The following is a 17642-nucleotide window of genomic DNA, read 5'->3' on the forward strand; positions in this document are numbered from 1 at the left end:
TTTTATAGATGGCTGATCATATCCTAAAGAGGAATTGATTTCTATGTATACACTAAATTAATTTTGAGAGTTTCAGGTAGGCCAGGCCTAGATAGAAATGTGAAGGAATTAAATAATAATAATAATATTTTTTATTAAATCAACACATATTCATTAAAGGCCTATTATATGGCAAACACTCATCTGTGAGGTAATTGGTGATTTTATAGAATTGAACAAAACAGGATGGCCCATTGCTGCCCTTAAGGTGCTTACAGTCTTATGGAGGTGACATGAAATAAATAAGCAGATATCAACATATGAAAAAAAAACTGTGATAAGTGCAATGAAGAGAAATAGCAGTTTGCGGGAGAAAGTGTTGGGAGACAAGGAAGGAATCTATTGTGAACTGGCTAAACAGAGGGTATTTCTCTGGAAAGCAACATTTAAACTAAGAGTTAAAGTATGAGGCAGAGAGTCCCAGGAAGATGGAATAGCAGTGAATAAAGAAAATAATTGATAAAAGGATAATAAAGTGACTATAGCAAAGTCACAAATGTAGAGAAAGATATAAGATGAAGATGGGTTGATAATTGGATGAAAAAGAATATGGGAACTGGCCCAGTCCCATGGGACCTCACTGGCCATGGTAAGGGGCCTTTGGACCAGGTCTGCTGGGCTACTTTCTGCGCTTGGCATTTCTGTGAATTGTCACTTAGTCTTCTCTCCTGACCCCCCTGAGTAGAGATGCTTTCAGATCTACCACCTGACCCTACCTTCCTGCATCTGCCAAAGCACTGTGGAAATGTCTTAGGATTGTACAAAGTGATTCTCAATGTGTTCACTCTTTTGAATACTAGTTCCATGACATGTACCACATAAAAATGGTTTTGGGTCAAGAAATTTTGAAATTTTCTGAATACTGTAACACTTGCAGGAGCTTTAATATTAGAGGTTTTGAGAACCTATAATAAATAGTAAACAACCAAACATATATGTTTATGTCTATATGTATGTGTATGTGTACCATTATTTAACCTGGTATTTCCCAAAGCTATTTTTCAGAATTGCATTAGAAAATGTTTCCAAAGGTTCTTTCTTGGAAATATGTATTTTAAGAGGTTCCTTATATTTCTGAGGCTGGTCTTCTTTTAGATAATTTGACCTATTCAGTGGCTATGCACATTAAATGATATTAGATAATTTACTGATTTACTAGAATCTAGATAATTCAAGCTAGGAAAAAAAATCTGTTTGCTTCAGTGGTTTAGCTTTTTCAGGCAGAGGATTTTTCTTGACCTGAATTATATGGTTAATTGCTTCAAATCCTGATTATACTTTTCATGTGAAAATAATATGGAGTAAGGGCTCACTAAATAATTCTCATTATCAGTATTAGTAATATTTGTTCTCTTAAATCATGCAAAGGAAAACCATAAAAAAAGGTTTGCATCTCAGCTGCTCTGAACCTTATTCCTTTCCATTGAAAATATCTTATTCTCCTTGATTTGTAAAATTCTCATAATTTAAAAAAGTCTTAAAATGAGGAAAATGACTTGGGTAGTGCCTACTTTAGCATTTAAGAATGATTTGATTTTGTATAAAATGTGGAGATTTTGTATTTATAGCAATAAAATTTCAAGGAGCCAGAATATTAGTGTTAACTTACACTTATTCTAGAAGACAGGTGCTGAGAAGCATCTGTGTTGGAAAGGGCATTGACTTTTTTATATCAATTCAGCATTTCTCAATTCAGTTAACTATTCTTAAGACAATAAGAAAAACACATGTAGAATTCCCTGGGATTTCATAACTTAGAAACAAAAAGCCTTGTTTCATCCCCAGAAAGACAAAAGACAGACAGCTGTCCTTTAATTACTACTCTTGCAATTTGCTTTCTACTGGAGATGCCTCAAATTTGAAATCTAATTAGAAATCTTAATTGAAATGGCAGGGGAAAAAAAGAAAAAGAGAAAAAGAAAAAGAAAAGAAAGAAAAAGATTTACATGAAAATATGAAAGTACGGGTAAAAATAGAAATTGATAATATCTTAGCCAGATTGAATGAGTCGGCCTCTGGGGAACATGTTATCTGGCATGAAACTGAACTTGCTGTTTTCTCTTTCAAGAAGAATTTTCTTGACCAAATGACTAGTCTTTTAATCTTTATCAATTGTAATTTCCAGGGACTATATTTTGCTCAGGGTAGAAACAATGGTTTTGATGTTTTGAGGCCTGAGTTGAATCCCTGTTCCCTAACTTATTCCCTGTCTGATCTTGGACACATTTTCTAATCATATGCAATTTCAGTTTACCCATCTCTAAAATGGAATTTGAAATCCCATGCAACATGGTTTCTGTCTTCCTTGTCTTTTGACTTACACACTGACTGATATATAGTAGCAGATCTATATCTATTAGGTTTTAGAAAGGAAGGAAAGAAGAGAAAGAAGTAACAGGGAACAAAACTAAATTTGAGAATACATAAAATAATATCTAGCACAGAAGAGTGCAAATACAAAACATTCAGAAAGTGTTGGTTGATTCTGTACCCTGGAGGCAAAGACTCAAAACCAGATTCATTAATCCCTTTACTCAAACTTTTTTTTTTTTCTTGTAGGTATATTGGATTCTGCTCTGCAGATTGTAAACCCCATTTTAAAAGCATAGTGACATATTATTTCTGAATTACAGCACTTTGCATGCTGTTAGGCATGATAGTTGCTCAATTAATATTTGCTTAATTGAGTGAAACGGTGAATTAACAGTGCCAAGAGGATAAGCCACATTGTCCTATTTCCTGGTTTACAAACACCATATCTAACATCCTAAGCAAAAGCGGTTGTCCTCCCTATGAATGATTTCAGTGATAATGCAACCACTTCCTGCTGCTTCTCCATGCACTCTGCTCCCATCAGATTAGCCAATTTCCTGTTGCTTATGCATATTCTACATTTGTAGCTTTTTGTCTTTGCCTTCATCACCTTTATTTTCAATATTTTCTTCTTTTTTGTCTTACAATCTTGCTTTCTTCTTTAACCACTCTTTTCCCTCCTTTTATCTATCCCCACATTTTTGATGTACAAATTTCTCCAAGTCCAATTAAATATCATCACTGTGAAGCAGTCCCAGGTATCTCCTGAGATAACTATCTTAGCCCCCATTTTGTTTGATTGATTGATTGGTTGGTTGTTTGTTTTCAGGCACTATCCCTTATTCCCCATCTGTGGAAAGTAACTCTGACACAAAGCCAATGAAAGCTCAGCTGCATATGTTAATGGCTCTTTTCTTCCATTCTCTACTCCATCCTGTTTCCTTTTACCAAAAAACTCACCAAAGGAGTGAACTTCTGGCAGAGTTTACTGCTTGCTTCCACACTGGTGTCTGGGCAACTGGTGAGATGAATTTAGGCCATGAGTACCAGGTTGCAGTCACATCAGCTGTCTGAGTTTGGTTAGATTTCTGAATGTGTCCTTAGTTCTGGCTGCCATGTCCTCAGAGTCTGGAGTCTGGCTCAACACCCAGGGATCTAGGTGCCCTGATTCCCAGGACACCTCTCTGTGTCCCGTTCCCGCCAGCCTTATCTTATTTTGGGTAGCCCTTCCTCATTTATAATTTGGACACACACATGAGGCTGAGTACTGCCCCTCCACAAAAACCCATTCTACTGCTTCCCCATCCCTCACCCCAAACTCAAGGGAGTCCTTATTTATTGATGCCCATTCAGATCAAACTTGAGTTTATCAATTAATTCTTGGTAATTGGACTCTTGGTCCCTATAAATCAATACTTTATTCCCAGTTCCTTCTTCTTACTCCTTTGCAGAACAGATTCTTTTTTGCTTCCTTTCATGGTTCTTCATTCCTCTTGATTGAATTCACATTTATTATTATTATAGCATTCCATTTGTACCTCTCATAGTCCATTTTCCACTTTTCTAGCCATGTGAGTAATAGTAAATATTAATACTAATAATTCTAGTAACATTTATTGACTACTTGCTATATCTTCTAATCTTTTTGTTTGTTTTATATTTACTATTTAAAAATCTACACAGTAAAATTCATGCTTTCTGGTGTACAGTTCTAGACTTTTTGACAAACATGAATAGTCATGTACTCACCACCACAATTAAGATACAGAACACTTAACCTCAAAATCTTCTGTCTTCTACCCCTTTATGGTCAACCTCTCCTGCCCACCTCCAACCATTAGAAATCACTGATCTGTATTCTGTTTCTATAATTTACATTTTCCAGAATGCCATGTAAACTGAATTATACACTATGTAGCCCTTTGAATCTGGTTTCTTTCACTTACTGTAATGTGCCTAAGATTCATCTAAGTTTTGTGAGTATCAGTGATGCATTGCTTTTTATTGCTGAGTAATACTCCATCTTATGGACATACTTTAAGGTGATTATAAATTCATCATTTGAAGAAATTTTGAGTGATTTTGAATTTTTAGTTAAAAAAACATTAAAAAACAAGTTTTTGTGTGACCATAAATTCTATTTCTTTTGGGGGAAATAAACAGGAACAAGACTGCTGGGTGATTTGGTAGGTGTATGTTTAACTTTATAAGAAACTGACAGATTTTTTTTCTTAAGTAGGGATACTATTTTACCTTCCTATGATCAATGTACAAGAATTCCAATTGGTTCACATCCTTGTCAAAGATTGGCTTGCCAATTTAAAAAATATTAATTATAGCCATTCTAATAGGTATATAGTAATAGCTCATTGTGATTTTAATTTTTTTTTTTTCTAAAGGTCTAATGGTCTAAAGATCAGTTAGGGAGAACTGATATCTTAATAACAATAAATCTTTCCATTCATGAGCATTCTATATATATTCATTTAATAAATAGATAAATGTAATAAATAAATAATATATAAATACTTCATTTTATTTTATATTTTATCAGTGTTTTATAGATTATAACATTACAGATCCTGTACATATTTTGTTTGATTTATTCCAAAAATTTTTATGTTTTTGATACTACAATAATGGTATTTAAAAATTTTTTTTCCATTTTCATTGCTAGTTTATAGACAGTTGATTTTTGTATATTGACTTTATATTGTGCAACTTTGATAAACTTATTTTTCTAGCTTTTTTGTAGATATTTTTGGCTATTTTCTACATAGACACTAATGTTGTCTGCAAATAGAGACAGCATTAGTTATTCATTTTCTTTTTTTTTTTTTTAAGATTTTATTTATTTGAGAAAGAGAATGAGAGAGAGCACATGAGAGGGGGGAGGGTCAGAGGGAGAAGCAGACCCCCTGCTGAGCAGGGAGCCCGATGCAGGACTCAATCCCAGGACTCCAGGATCATGACCTGAGCCAAAGACAGTCGCTTAACCAACTGAGCCACCCAGGCGCCCTAGTTATTCATTTTCAATCTGTATGTCTTTTAATTCTTTTCTTTGACTTACTGCATTAGTTAAGACCAGCAGTATGAAACTGAAGTGGCAAGAAAACAGTGGAAGTATTAAAAAAAAAAAGTGGAAGTCTTACCTTATTCCTGATCTTAGGATTGTGTTGAGAACGCAAAGTGTTGAGTCTTTTATAATGCAGTTGTATTGATAGCTGTAGGATTTTTGTAGATGCCCATTATTGGGTTAAAGTACTTTCCTTCTATTCCTAATTGCTGAGAGTTTTTTATTTTATGGATGAGAGTTTTATTTTATGCATGTTGAATTTCCTCAAGTACTTTTTTCTGCATCTTTGGGATGATCAGATGCTTTTCTTTTTTAGTTTTTTTTGATATAGTGAATTGCATTAATAGAGTTTTGAATGTTAAAATAGTTTTGCATTCCTGGAAAAAACCTTCTGTATGCTGGTTTGTCCTGGAATAAACCCTTTTTATATACTACTGATTATATTTGTTATAGCTAAGATTTTGTTGATGATTTTTCGTGTAAGTTCATGAGATATTGGTCCATATTTTTCTTTTCTTATAGCATCTTTACTTTTGTGTCAAGATAATGCTGACCTTATAAAATGAGTTGGGAAGTATGCCCCATTTTCATTTTCTCAGAGTTTGAGATTAGATTGGAGAGTTTGAGTGTAGATTTATTAGTATTCTTCAAATCTTTAGTATAATTCACCAGGAAAGCCATAAAACCTGGAGTTTTATTTGTAGTATTTAAATATGAATTCATTGGGGCTCCTGGGTGGCTCAGTCTTTAAGCATCTGCGTTTGGCTCAGGTCATGATCCCAGGGTCCTGGGATAGACCCCTGCATTGGGCTCCCTGCCCAGCAGGAGGCCTGCTTCTCCCCCTCCCACTCCCCCTGCTTGTGTTCCCTCTCTCCCTGTGTCTCTCTCTGTCAAATGAATAAATAAAATCTTTTAAAAAATAAATTAATATGAATTCAACTTTGTAATAGGCACAGGACTATTCAGGTTATCTATTTCTTCTTGGGTGAAATTTAGTAATTTTTATTCAAGAAATTGTTCAATTTCATCTGTTACCTTTTTTAATCTTCACATTCTTCAGAAGAGTTCTTTATTTTTATATTAAGGTCAGTGGTCTAAATGATGTCCTCTCTTCCATTGCAATATTGTAATTTATAGCTCCTTTTTATGTTGGTCCATCTGGCTAGAGTTTATCAATTTTATTTATCTTTTCAAAGAAGCAGCTTTTGGTTTCATTGATTTTCTTAATTGTTTTAATTTTCAATCACATTGACTTCTGCTTTTGTTTTTATTATTCTCTTCCTTCTCCTTGCTTTGAGTTTAATGTACTCTTTCTAGTTTCCTAAAATGACATTTTAGATCATAGATTTAAGACTTTTCTAATATTAGCATTCTAAATTTCTGTCAATATCACTTCAGTTGCATCCCACAAATGTTGATGATTTGTATTTTCACAATTCCAATTATTTTCTAATTACTTTTGTGACTTTCTCTTTGGCCCAGTGGTTATATAGAAGTGTGTTGCCTAATTCTCAAACATTTGAGTTTTCCAGATATCTTTTTCTTTTTTTTTAAATTTTTTATTGTTATGTTAATCACCATACATTACATCATTAGTTTTTGATGTAGTGCTCCATGATTCATTGTTTGTGTATAACACCCAGTGCTCCATGCAGAATGTACCCTCTTTAATACCCATCACCAGGCTAACCCACCCTCCCACCCCCCTCCCCTCTGGAACCCTCAGTTTATTTTTCAGAGTCCATCATCTCTCATGGTTTGTCTCCCCCTCCGATTTCCCCCCCTTCATTCTTCCCCTCCTGCTATCTTCTTCTTTTTTTTCTTTCTTTTTTTTCTTAACATATATTGCATTATTTGTTTCAGAGGTACAGATCTGAGATTCAACAGTCTTGCACAATTCACAGTGCTCACCATAGCACATACCCTCCCCAATGTCTATCACCCAGCCACCCCATCCCTCCCACCCCACCCCCACTCCAGCAACCTTCAGTTTGTTTCCTGCGATTAAGAATTCCTCATATCAGTGAGGTCATATGATACATGTCTTTCTCTGTTTGACTTATTTCGTTCAGCATAACACCCTTCAGTTCCATCCACATCAGTTGCAAATGGCAAGATCTCATTCCTTTTGATGGCTGCATAATATTCCATTGTGTGTGTATATATATATATATATATATATATATATATATATATATATATACCACATCTTCTTTATCCATGCATCTGTCGATGGACATCTTGGCTCTTTCCACAATTTGACTATTGTGGACATTGCTACTATAAACATCGGGGTGCACGTACCCCTTCAGATCCCTACATTTGTATCTTTGGGGTAAATACCCAGTAGTGCAATTGCTGGATCGTATGGTAGCTCTATTTTCAACTTTTTGAGGAACCTCCATACTGTTTTCCAGAGTGGTTGCACCAGCTTGCATTCCCACCAACAGTAGATGAGGATTCCCCTTTCTCCCCATCCTTGCCAACATCTGTCGTTTCCTTACTTGTTAATTTTAGCCATTTTGACTGGTGTGAGGTGGTATCTCATTGAGGTTTTGACTTGGATTTTCCTGATGCCGAGCAATGTTGAGCACTTTTTCATGTGTATGTTGGCCATTTGGATGTCTTCTTTGGAAAAATGTCTGTTCATGTCTTCTGCCCATTTCTTGATTGGATTCTTTATTCTTTGGGTGTGGAGTTTGATAAGTTCTTTATAGATTTTGGATACTAGTCCTTTATCTGATATGTCAATTGCAAATATCTTCTCCCATTCTGTGGGTTGTCTTTTGGTTTTGTTGACTGTTTCTTTTGCTGAGTCAAAGCTTTTTATCTTGATGAAGTCCCAATAGTTCATTTTTGCCCTTGCTTCCCTTGCCTTTGGCGATGTTTCTAGGAAGAAGTTGCTTCGGCTGAGGTCAAAGAGGTTGCTGCCTGTGTTCTCCTTTAGGATTTTGATGGACTCCTGTCTCACATTGAGGTCTTTCAACCATTTGGAGTCTATTTTTGTGTGTGGTGTAAGGAAATGGTCCAATTTCATTCTTCTGACAGCATGTGGCTGTCCAATTTTCCCAACACCATTTGTTGAAGAGACTGTCTTTTTGCCATTGGACATTCTTTCCTGCTTTGTTGAAGATTAGTTGACCATAGAGTTGAGGGTCCATTTCTGGGCTCTCTATTCTGTTCCATTGATCTATGTGCCTGTTTTTGTGCCAGTACCATACTGTCTTGATGATGACAGCTTTGTAATAGAGCTGGAAGTCTGGAATTGTGATGCCGCCAGCTTTGCTTTTCTTTTTCAAACCAGATATCTTTTTCTTATTGGATTTTAGTCTAATACCATTGTGTTCTGAACACATATGATTTCAATTAAAAAAATTGTCCCAGTTTTAGGGCCCATGCCAAGAAATGGGGACTGCCTTCAGGTCAAAGCACAAGGAAAATGGGGAAAATGAAAAATTCACCTTCATGTGGTTTGCTTCTCCATGTTTTAGCTCCTTTTCACAATTTTCCTGCTTTTGTTTATTTTTTAAAATCCTCAGGTAGCTTGCTTTTTGTGTTTACTTCTAATCGGTGGAGATGGAGTGTTTTGTTGCACTGGTCAGTCTTTGCTGGAAATGGAATGCCTAAAACCTTTGCATACATTAATTTATTTAATTATCTCTATAATTAATTAGATAGGTATTACCATTTTACCAATTTATATTGAGAAAACTAAGGGATAGTATGGTTAAGGAGATTGCCCAAGGTCCCAGAGTAAGTGGCAGAGCCTCAGCATTTTGGATCCATAATAGGTTACTTTTTCCTTTTCCTTTCTTTCTTTCTTTTTTTTTTGTTTAAAATTTATTTATTTATTTTAGAGACAGAGAGTGTGTGTGTGTGTGTCTGTGAGCAGGGGGAGGGGCAGAGGAGAGAGAAAGAGAGAAAGAATCCAAGCAGACTCCCCCTTGAGCCCAGAGCCCAACACAGGGCTCCATCGCAGGACCCTGAGAGCATCACCTGAGCTGAAATCAAGAGTCAGATGCTCAACCGGCTGAGCCACCCAGGTGCCCCCAAAATAGGTTTTTTAACCACATTGCTGTACAACCTCTCTCATGACAAATTACTGTAACAGTAAGTGCCGTGTGAGAGGGATTCAGATGTGCATACCAGACTAACATAGAGTTAAATTATAAAAGAAAGACTACGGGGGGCGCCTGGGTGGCTCAGTCGTTAAGCGTCTGCCTTTGGCTCAGGTCATGATCCCAGGGTCCTGGGATCGAGCCCTGCATCGGGCTCCCTCCTCAGCCGGAAGCCTGCTTCTCTCTTTCACACTCACCGTGCTTGTGTTTCCTCTCTCACTGTGTCTCTCTCTGTCAAATAAATAAATAAAATCTTTAAAAAAAAAAAAAAAGAAAGACTACGGAACAATAACAAGAAATAATCAAACAAAAACACATTTATTAACTTTTCAGACAAAGGATAAAGGGTGAGGAAATTCTCAGAGTACTTTACTAAAGGGAAAAGAGCCAGGAAATGTTAAGTGCTAAAATGTGTCTGGGGTGGGGAGGGTGGGGAAGTGTGGAAATGGGGCAGGGGGTTAGGAGCAGAAGGGAGAAAAAGGTGTGGAGGTGGGTGTTATGCTGGTTACTCTATTTGAAGGATTGAAACTAGTACTTTGGCAAGGACAGAATATAAAAGGAAACTTTTCTATTTACACACTATATTCCATATAGAAGATGCTCAATAAATGCATATCATATGAATTCATGATTATGGTATTTCCTTTCCTTATTTCTAACACATAGGATCAAAGCAATCCTAGAAGTTGTAGGGCTTCAGCCTGAGATTGAGAAGATGGGAGAGGTAGAAGGAAAGTCTGTACATGTTTTATTCAGTATTTGGGCATAAATTAATGACATATTTTCACATAAAATTTGAGCTTGAATATCATATTGTCTCAGTGTCAATCCTTAATATCCTCTAGCTGATCACAAAAGATTAACCCACATTACAAAGAGGATTTGTCAAATCAATCCATGATTTTCTTAAGTTCCATGAGTTGCACCAGAGAAATGTTAGATGAATTTGCAGGTGGAACAATGGCTTGAATATCACTGCTCTGTCTCATTCTTTTTATGATTTTCTGTCCAATTCAAGTTTAGCAACTGAATTCTCTCTTTTTTTTTCTCTTTTTTCATTACATATTGTTTGCTCTTACTTTCATTGTAGTGTAGTTTTACTGAGTAAACATTTTAAGGTAGAATGTATGATTTTGTATATATTGGAGAGTAAGGGCCCTGCTTGCAGTGAAAGACCTGAGACTCATTATCTTTATGCAGTAGGCAGTATGAATGAGAAAACTTAGTTATACCATATTATGTTCTTGTAGATAACCTCAGGCACTCAATGAACTTCTCTGGAGAGCTAACGTGAAATTATAAAAACCACATATATGCATTTATTCTTGTCTATTATAATAAAAAGCAGAAGGTAAAATTTTAATTAAATTCATTATCTGTCTTACTTTGAAATTTCAAATTTCAAAAGAAAATAAGCAATTAATAATCAGAAACTATAATTTAATCAATACTAATTGGAACTTGAAATGTATCATCATAAGGAATTCAGTCAGTTCTGTGAATTAATAACTTCTGATGTCTACATTAGAAATATCCTGCAGATATATTCAAAGTTTCAGTTTTAGGTTTGCTTGAGCACACGGTGCTTAACTGGCCTTGGGTGTTTGTATGTGACAGTGTTCACAAGGGTTTGAGACATTTGATGTTGCTGAGGCTGCACTTCCTCAGAGTACTCTTTAGTACATATGAAGAAAAGAATCAACCTCCAGCCAAATTAAAATTCTTCCTGTACATCTCTGCTTCTTAAGATAGGCTTGAGATGGGCTGCTAGGAGTCATTATATTTGGAATATAGAGTTCTTTGAATAAAAGTATCAGGGTCAAAAAACTGTCATCTTAAGTGCAGACAATAAACTCCTATCCTTTACTTAGTTTTCCAGATCACAGAGGACATTAAAAATACCCAAGCATCTAGTGAACTGCTATATAACCCTCTTGTATTTCTTTAAACCTTTGCTGGGTGATAGCAATTTTTAAAAAGTGCCTTCAGGGCCTAAGACCAGGTTTTACAAGTTTTTGTGAAGTAAGCAAAACCCAATATGTCACATTAAGTATTTATAGAAGAAAAAGTTTCCGTGAGATTTCTGTCTTTTCTGGAATATCCAATGAAAGTTCCTTTTCTCTGTGTAACAAGTAAGAAGCAACCAAGAGTGTCATGCCCTGAAGAAAAGGGTAAAAAGCTCACCTCAGAACTAAAGAACTTCTCCCTAGTCCCAGCATGGCCACTAACCAGCTGGGCTCATGGAGCTCTCCTACCTCATTTCTAGGCCTCAGTGTTCCCATTCCTTAAATGAGACAACCACTGGTTTCTGTTAAGTCTCTTCAAAGCTATGTTCTGTTAGAACACTTAATTATAATTTTCTAAAGAGTGATGATGGGTAGGCATATTGTAACCAATCTGTTGCAAAGAGATGAATGAAATTAAATCAAGCATGTTTTCATGTCTACACTTTGTAATTCTTCAGGATGATTTCATTGTATGATGGACACAGCAAAATCTAACAAAGCAGATGGCAGACTAACTACATTCCCAAAGTTGGTCCAAGTACTTCCCCACAGGACATCAGGTCACTGTTAAAAATCTACGTAAATTATGGTGCAGATCTGATTGGTGCTGAGTTCTCAGGAAAGAAGGTGCTTTGTCACAGGGATTGACCGAGCCTCTCTCTTTTACTTTAAATACAGTGGACGCCAACATTGTTCTTATCCTAATTTGAAACAAACGAGCAACAATAGACTGATTTTTGATTTTCAGTGAACTAAAGGAATAGTCCCTCTGCCTGCTGAACTGAGTTCTCGGCATTGCTGCTTTGTGTTCTGTCTTTTGGAACATCAAGATTTTGCTAATTTCAGTGAGTATTCATTTAATACTCATCCTGACTCAGGACTATTTCTTGACTGAGATTGCAATCTCCAAAAGGGAGCCCCGTGATTCAAAGAAGCAAAAGAAGAAAATATTACCCCTTTATTTAGTAACCAGAATGGTAGATTTGGAGAATTGGATATGTTCAAATCATTAGAGCTTATTTTCGAACTGCAATTATTTAGATTTTTATTCTTGATTTTTTTCATGGCAGCTTGTCCACTGAAAGTATATTCACATCAGGACCAAGTAAAAGTTATAGAGATGAGTATGTCTCAATGAGACAGAATGTTATAAATAGAAGTATAAAAATATCTACCATGATGTATTGTTTTGTTTTGTTTTGCTTTGTTTTGTTCTTTCCTGCGGATTCTGGAACTTAGGCATTAAATGCTATATTGATATGTTACAGGTTTTCCAGAGATTTCTATTTTTAGGAAAGAAAATAATATAAATAAAATAAATGTCTCCTAGGCCTTCCTCCTATCTCTCTACATTTGCCCTAGTATCTTTTTTAAATGATAATAAAAGTTTGAGGATTTTTGTATGATAAAATTAAAAAGTGATGGCAGATAGAATAGAGAGAGGACTCTGGAATTAGAAACTCAAATTTACTTTCTTGTTTCTCCAATTAGTAAGTGGAGCAAATTACTTTTAACCTTCAGTTCTTCACCTGTGAAGCTGGAGTTGCATCTTAAATCTGTTATAAAGATTAATGTTATGCATATAATGTAATAACACAGAGCATGGCACATAATATATACTCAGAAAAGGCACATAAATACTCAGAAAATTATGGCTGCTGTTGACTAAAATGAATTTCAAAAGCAGTGGTAGAGAGTCTCTGTGAAGTGGATATTAGTAGAACATCCTTTGATTTGGTATTTACAAGAAAGAAAAGGAAGTGTACCACGCCAGTCAATTGTATTTTATTAAACCCTTTCCCCTCCACCTGTTTCCATGTGTCACTATAGTTTGAACCAATGTGTATTCTAAAACCCCCAGTCCAGACATGTTCAGTAAATTGATGGACTCTAGATGATCCTGCTTTTGATGTCATTAAGACACTAGTTCTTATTGTGAGCTGCATAATACACGTCCTGGCCAGCCTCCAGCACTTTCCAAAGTGTGGCATACAGTGACCTGGCTCTGTTTAGCTAGGTATTCAACAGAGTTGCCTTGGTCTGACCTTGCCAAGAGTCCAGCAGCAGAGCTAAGGCTGGAGAAAGCAAAGATCAAAGGAAGAAAGAGAGTGAGTACAATCAAGGTTGGGTTAGGGCTGGTCAGTGGAAAAAGTCTAATATAAAGAGGCCAACAAATAGGTGAGTAAAAGCGTAGGTGGGTGTCAAGGGCCCCAGGAAGACAATCCAGATTATAAAATTCTGGGTAGAAATGAAAGTAGGTAGGTTGTGAGTCAGTAGCTGGAGAGACTGAAGCCCAAGCCAGGATCCATGATAGCTCTTGGCATTAGTCTAGAAAGTCCATTAAGTGACATGGGCCTTTAGCCCATATTGGCTCTTTATTTGGTGGAATTCCATAGTCACTTCTCCCAATTTATGAGCATGGATTCTATGTAGTCTTCTATGCCTTAAAATGATGCTTCTCGTGCTTGAATGTAGATGGAAATCCTGTATGTTATAATGCAATTTCTAATTTAGCAGATCTGGGCTCTGGCTCAAGTTTCTGCATTTCTAACAAACTTCCAGGTGATGCACACTGCTGGTCTAGGGAACACATTTTGAGTGGCAAACCTTAAAAGACTGTTGCTGTTCAGCCTTGCTCAAGTCAGTGCCGCTTCCTTGTGGTAAAGATGAGGAGAATATTGCTGACTAACTCAACACTTAGCCCCAGAAGCTGGACTTTTGATCAGTCTGGAGCCCTGACAACTCTCATCTTTATTCTCCTTGTGACAAAGCAGGCTCACATTGAATTTAATATTGGTAGTAAAGCCATACAGACAATTTGGAGAATTCAATTGTCTCCTGACACAGTTGGTTTTCCCAGGCAGAAATGTTGGCCCTGAATGCTAATTCACTGCTCTGACAGCAGTTATCTTCTGCCTGGTTAGGGGCTTCATGAGTTAGGAAGGAAGGCCTTGACCTGAAATACATGAGTGATTTTTTTTTTCAGGTAAAATATTAAATTTGCCCATTTATGCCATTTTTCCTTGAAAGGACCCTTTTTCCTGAAACCATTTTTTTTTTTATTCTTCTATTCCTTTCAAATAATATAAATTAGAATAAATCCCTGTTACTGAGAATAGGGGCCTGGTTGCAGAACTTTGGATATCATTATCTCACAATGATGATAGCCTTCAAAGTACCCTGACATTTCCCATGAGGAAAAATAATCTGAGTAGGCAGAGGTAAATCCCCATCTGGATCATATTTCTGGTTTTACCTCTTCTTACATAGCATTTGGCTGACCCTGACAAGCCCTGTCCATCCACACTCCATCTTGTAAATTTCAGGTGTGTAGAGGGTTTTAAAGTGATCCGGCATTGTGAATTATATCTGGTTTATCAGAATGTCCTGGTTTCAGAAGTTTTGGGACACTGACATGAAGTGAACAAGTGTAGTGGGTTAGTTACCGAAAGGCTATACCATCACCATAATAGAGACTTGCTGTTGTGTTTATTTTTGAAATGGATAGAAATAATCATTTATTCAACATTTTATATCAAAGCATGTTTGGAAACCTAAACAAAAGCCACAGGTACATAGTGTCAGGAAGCCTCCAAAAATGCCTGCCTGGACTGCAGCCTGAATAGGCTAGAGAACATCTTTAACCAGAGGAATGCTTAGAACCTGAGCACGGCCCACCCTATGATGCTTTACATTCCTGTCGTCCTGGGATGCCACCTAGACCACAAGCACCTCCTGCCCTGTATCCTTGCCCCTTGTGTCATCCTCATTTTGCTATGGGCTTAGTTAGCCATGACTCAATCTCCCCCGGATCTTCTCACTTTTAAAATGTTACAAAACATCCTTGGGGTCTTCTGTTCCTATGGAAAACAGTTTCTTTCACCTTCTACCTCTTCAGAAAATGTTTCCTTAGTTTCTTCATCTTAATGGAAACCTGGCTTTCTGGTGTTTTCTGCTTCCCTGCTGCCTACTCTAATATAGACTGGCCATATACTACAGAGACTGGAGGCAGGACTACTATCTTCCTAGTAGCCACAAGAGGCCCTTTAAGCTGTTAGGACCTCATTTAAGATTGCTGATGTCTGGCTATACCACACCTCTACCCCTATTTACTGTGCTCATTGGCCAAATTCCTGCTTTCTTCAGACTCTTGTACTAGACACAGTCTTCCCCTGGTTCCCAGTCCTGTCTGCTATCCTCCTGGGAGATTTCAATTTCCGTGGAAATAACCCATTGAACACTCACGATGCACAGTTTCTTTTTCTTACTAGTGCTAGTGACCAACAATACCACACAATTTCAGCCACTCATTTATGCCCGTGGCAGTCCTCTGGACTTCTCATCACTTGGAACTGAATTATTCTCTCATCTTCCAATATGTTACATCTTTCCCCTTTAATGACTTCCCAATCAAATCTAAAAGCTGTTTGGTCATATTTGCATTATTACGTTCTTGGTTCCACTCTTCCCTCACGCATCAGCAGGCCAAACCCCTACACTGTCAGCTAAACTATCCTTCTCCACGAGACTGCTGAGCACTGTTGGGAGAAAGCCACACAGAGACCTCTACAAATCTGTGGTCTCCAGTTCTTGTTGGACCCATACATCTGCCTCCACCTGTTCCCTCATCTGGTACTCTTGAAGACCAATCCAAACTCCACCTTTCTTCTCCAAGCTCCTACCTAACTCCCTTCCCATTTCCTCTCAACACACGACTTTGCCTTTTTTAATTTATGAGTATTTAGGACATACCAAAGGTATAAAGAAAAATATAGAAGATATTCTGTATCTATTACTCAGTTTAATAAACGAAACTTTCCCAATACAGTTGAAGTTTCTTCTGTTCCCCTTCCTGATCACATCCCTCACACTCATCCTCCCAAACATCATAACGATTCTGATTTTAGTGTTTATCATGCATTTCTCTGTTACTGCACTTCATGTGTATGTACCCCTACATAATATAGAACTAGAGTACGATTTTACATGTTTTAAAATTTTCTAGAAGTACCATCATATCCCTCCCTCTGTCTTCCTGCCTCTCCTCATTCTTTCTCCTCTGTTCTTTATACTTTATGAAGTTAATCAATGTTGATATATGAAATGAAGATCCATTTTTTATAAAATGAATAGGCTACAATATATTTGTCCATTTTCTTATTGATGGACATTTAGCCTGTTTCAATATTTTTTAATTGAAGTTGATTTATTATGAAAATTCCTTTGTCTCCTGGTATGCATTTTCAAGAATTTTTCTAGAATATAACCTTAGAAGTAGAATTGCTTTTCAGCTTAGATCATTGATTTGAAGAACTTCTTTTCTAATATAAGCATTTAATACTATAAATCTCCCCTTAAGCACATTTTGATTTGTAGCATAGTGACTTATTATGATTTAAATGTACATACACACACACACATGTTTTTATTTTAGTTTGTTAGGGTTTATTTTACAACCTAGGATATAATCCTAGTAAATATTCTATGTGTACTTTGAAACAAAATCTATATCCTGTTGTTGTTGAATGAATTGTGTAATAACTGTCAATTAGGTCAAGTTGTTGGTAGTGTTATTTAAGTATTCTGTATCCTCACTGATTTTTTTGTCTACTTGTTTAGTCCATTGCCAAGAGAGGAATATAGATGTCCCTAAGTATATCATTGTGATTTATCTATTTCTCCTTTCAGTCCTTTAAGTTTTTGCTTCATGTACTATGAAGTTCTGTTGTTAGGTGCATTTACCTTTAGGATTGTTACATCTTCTTGGTGAATAACCATGTTATCATTATATAATGCTGATATTCTCTACATGAAATCTATTTTATTTGATATTAATATAGTCACTGCAATTTTCTTTTGATTAATGTTTCCATGATATAACTTTTCAATCCTTTTACTTTTGACCTATCTATGTCATTATATTTAATTATAAATATGAAGCATATAATCAGGTCTTTTTTATCCAAGCTGATAATCTTTTCTGTCTTTTAATTGGGGTGTGTGTGTGTAGCTTGCATTTAATGTGATTATTGACATGGTTTGATTAAAAACAAACATTTTACTATGTATCTTCTATCTATTCCATCTGTT

At 36.3% G+C, this 17642-nt stretch overlaps 1 protein-coding gene across 1 annotated transcript in view; it reads left to right on the forward strand.

Annotated features, from left to right (window-relative positions):
- The window catches only part of INPP4B (inositol polyphosphate-4-phosphatase type II B), a 543837-nt gene that overhangs the window by 135341 nt on the left and 390854 nt on the right, over positions 1 to 17642 (forward strand). The window lies entirely within an intron of this gene.

Source organism: Mirounga leonina, unplaced genomic scaffold (genome assembly GCF_011800145.1).
Source record: "Mirounga leonina isolate KUSES-001 unplaced genomic scaffold, KU_Mleo_1.0 Mir_176, whole genome shotgun sequence".
Lineage (NCBI taxonomy): Eukaryota > Metazoa > Chordata > Mammalia > Carnivora > Phocidae > Mirounga > Mirounga leonina.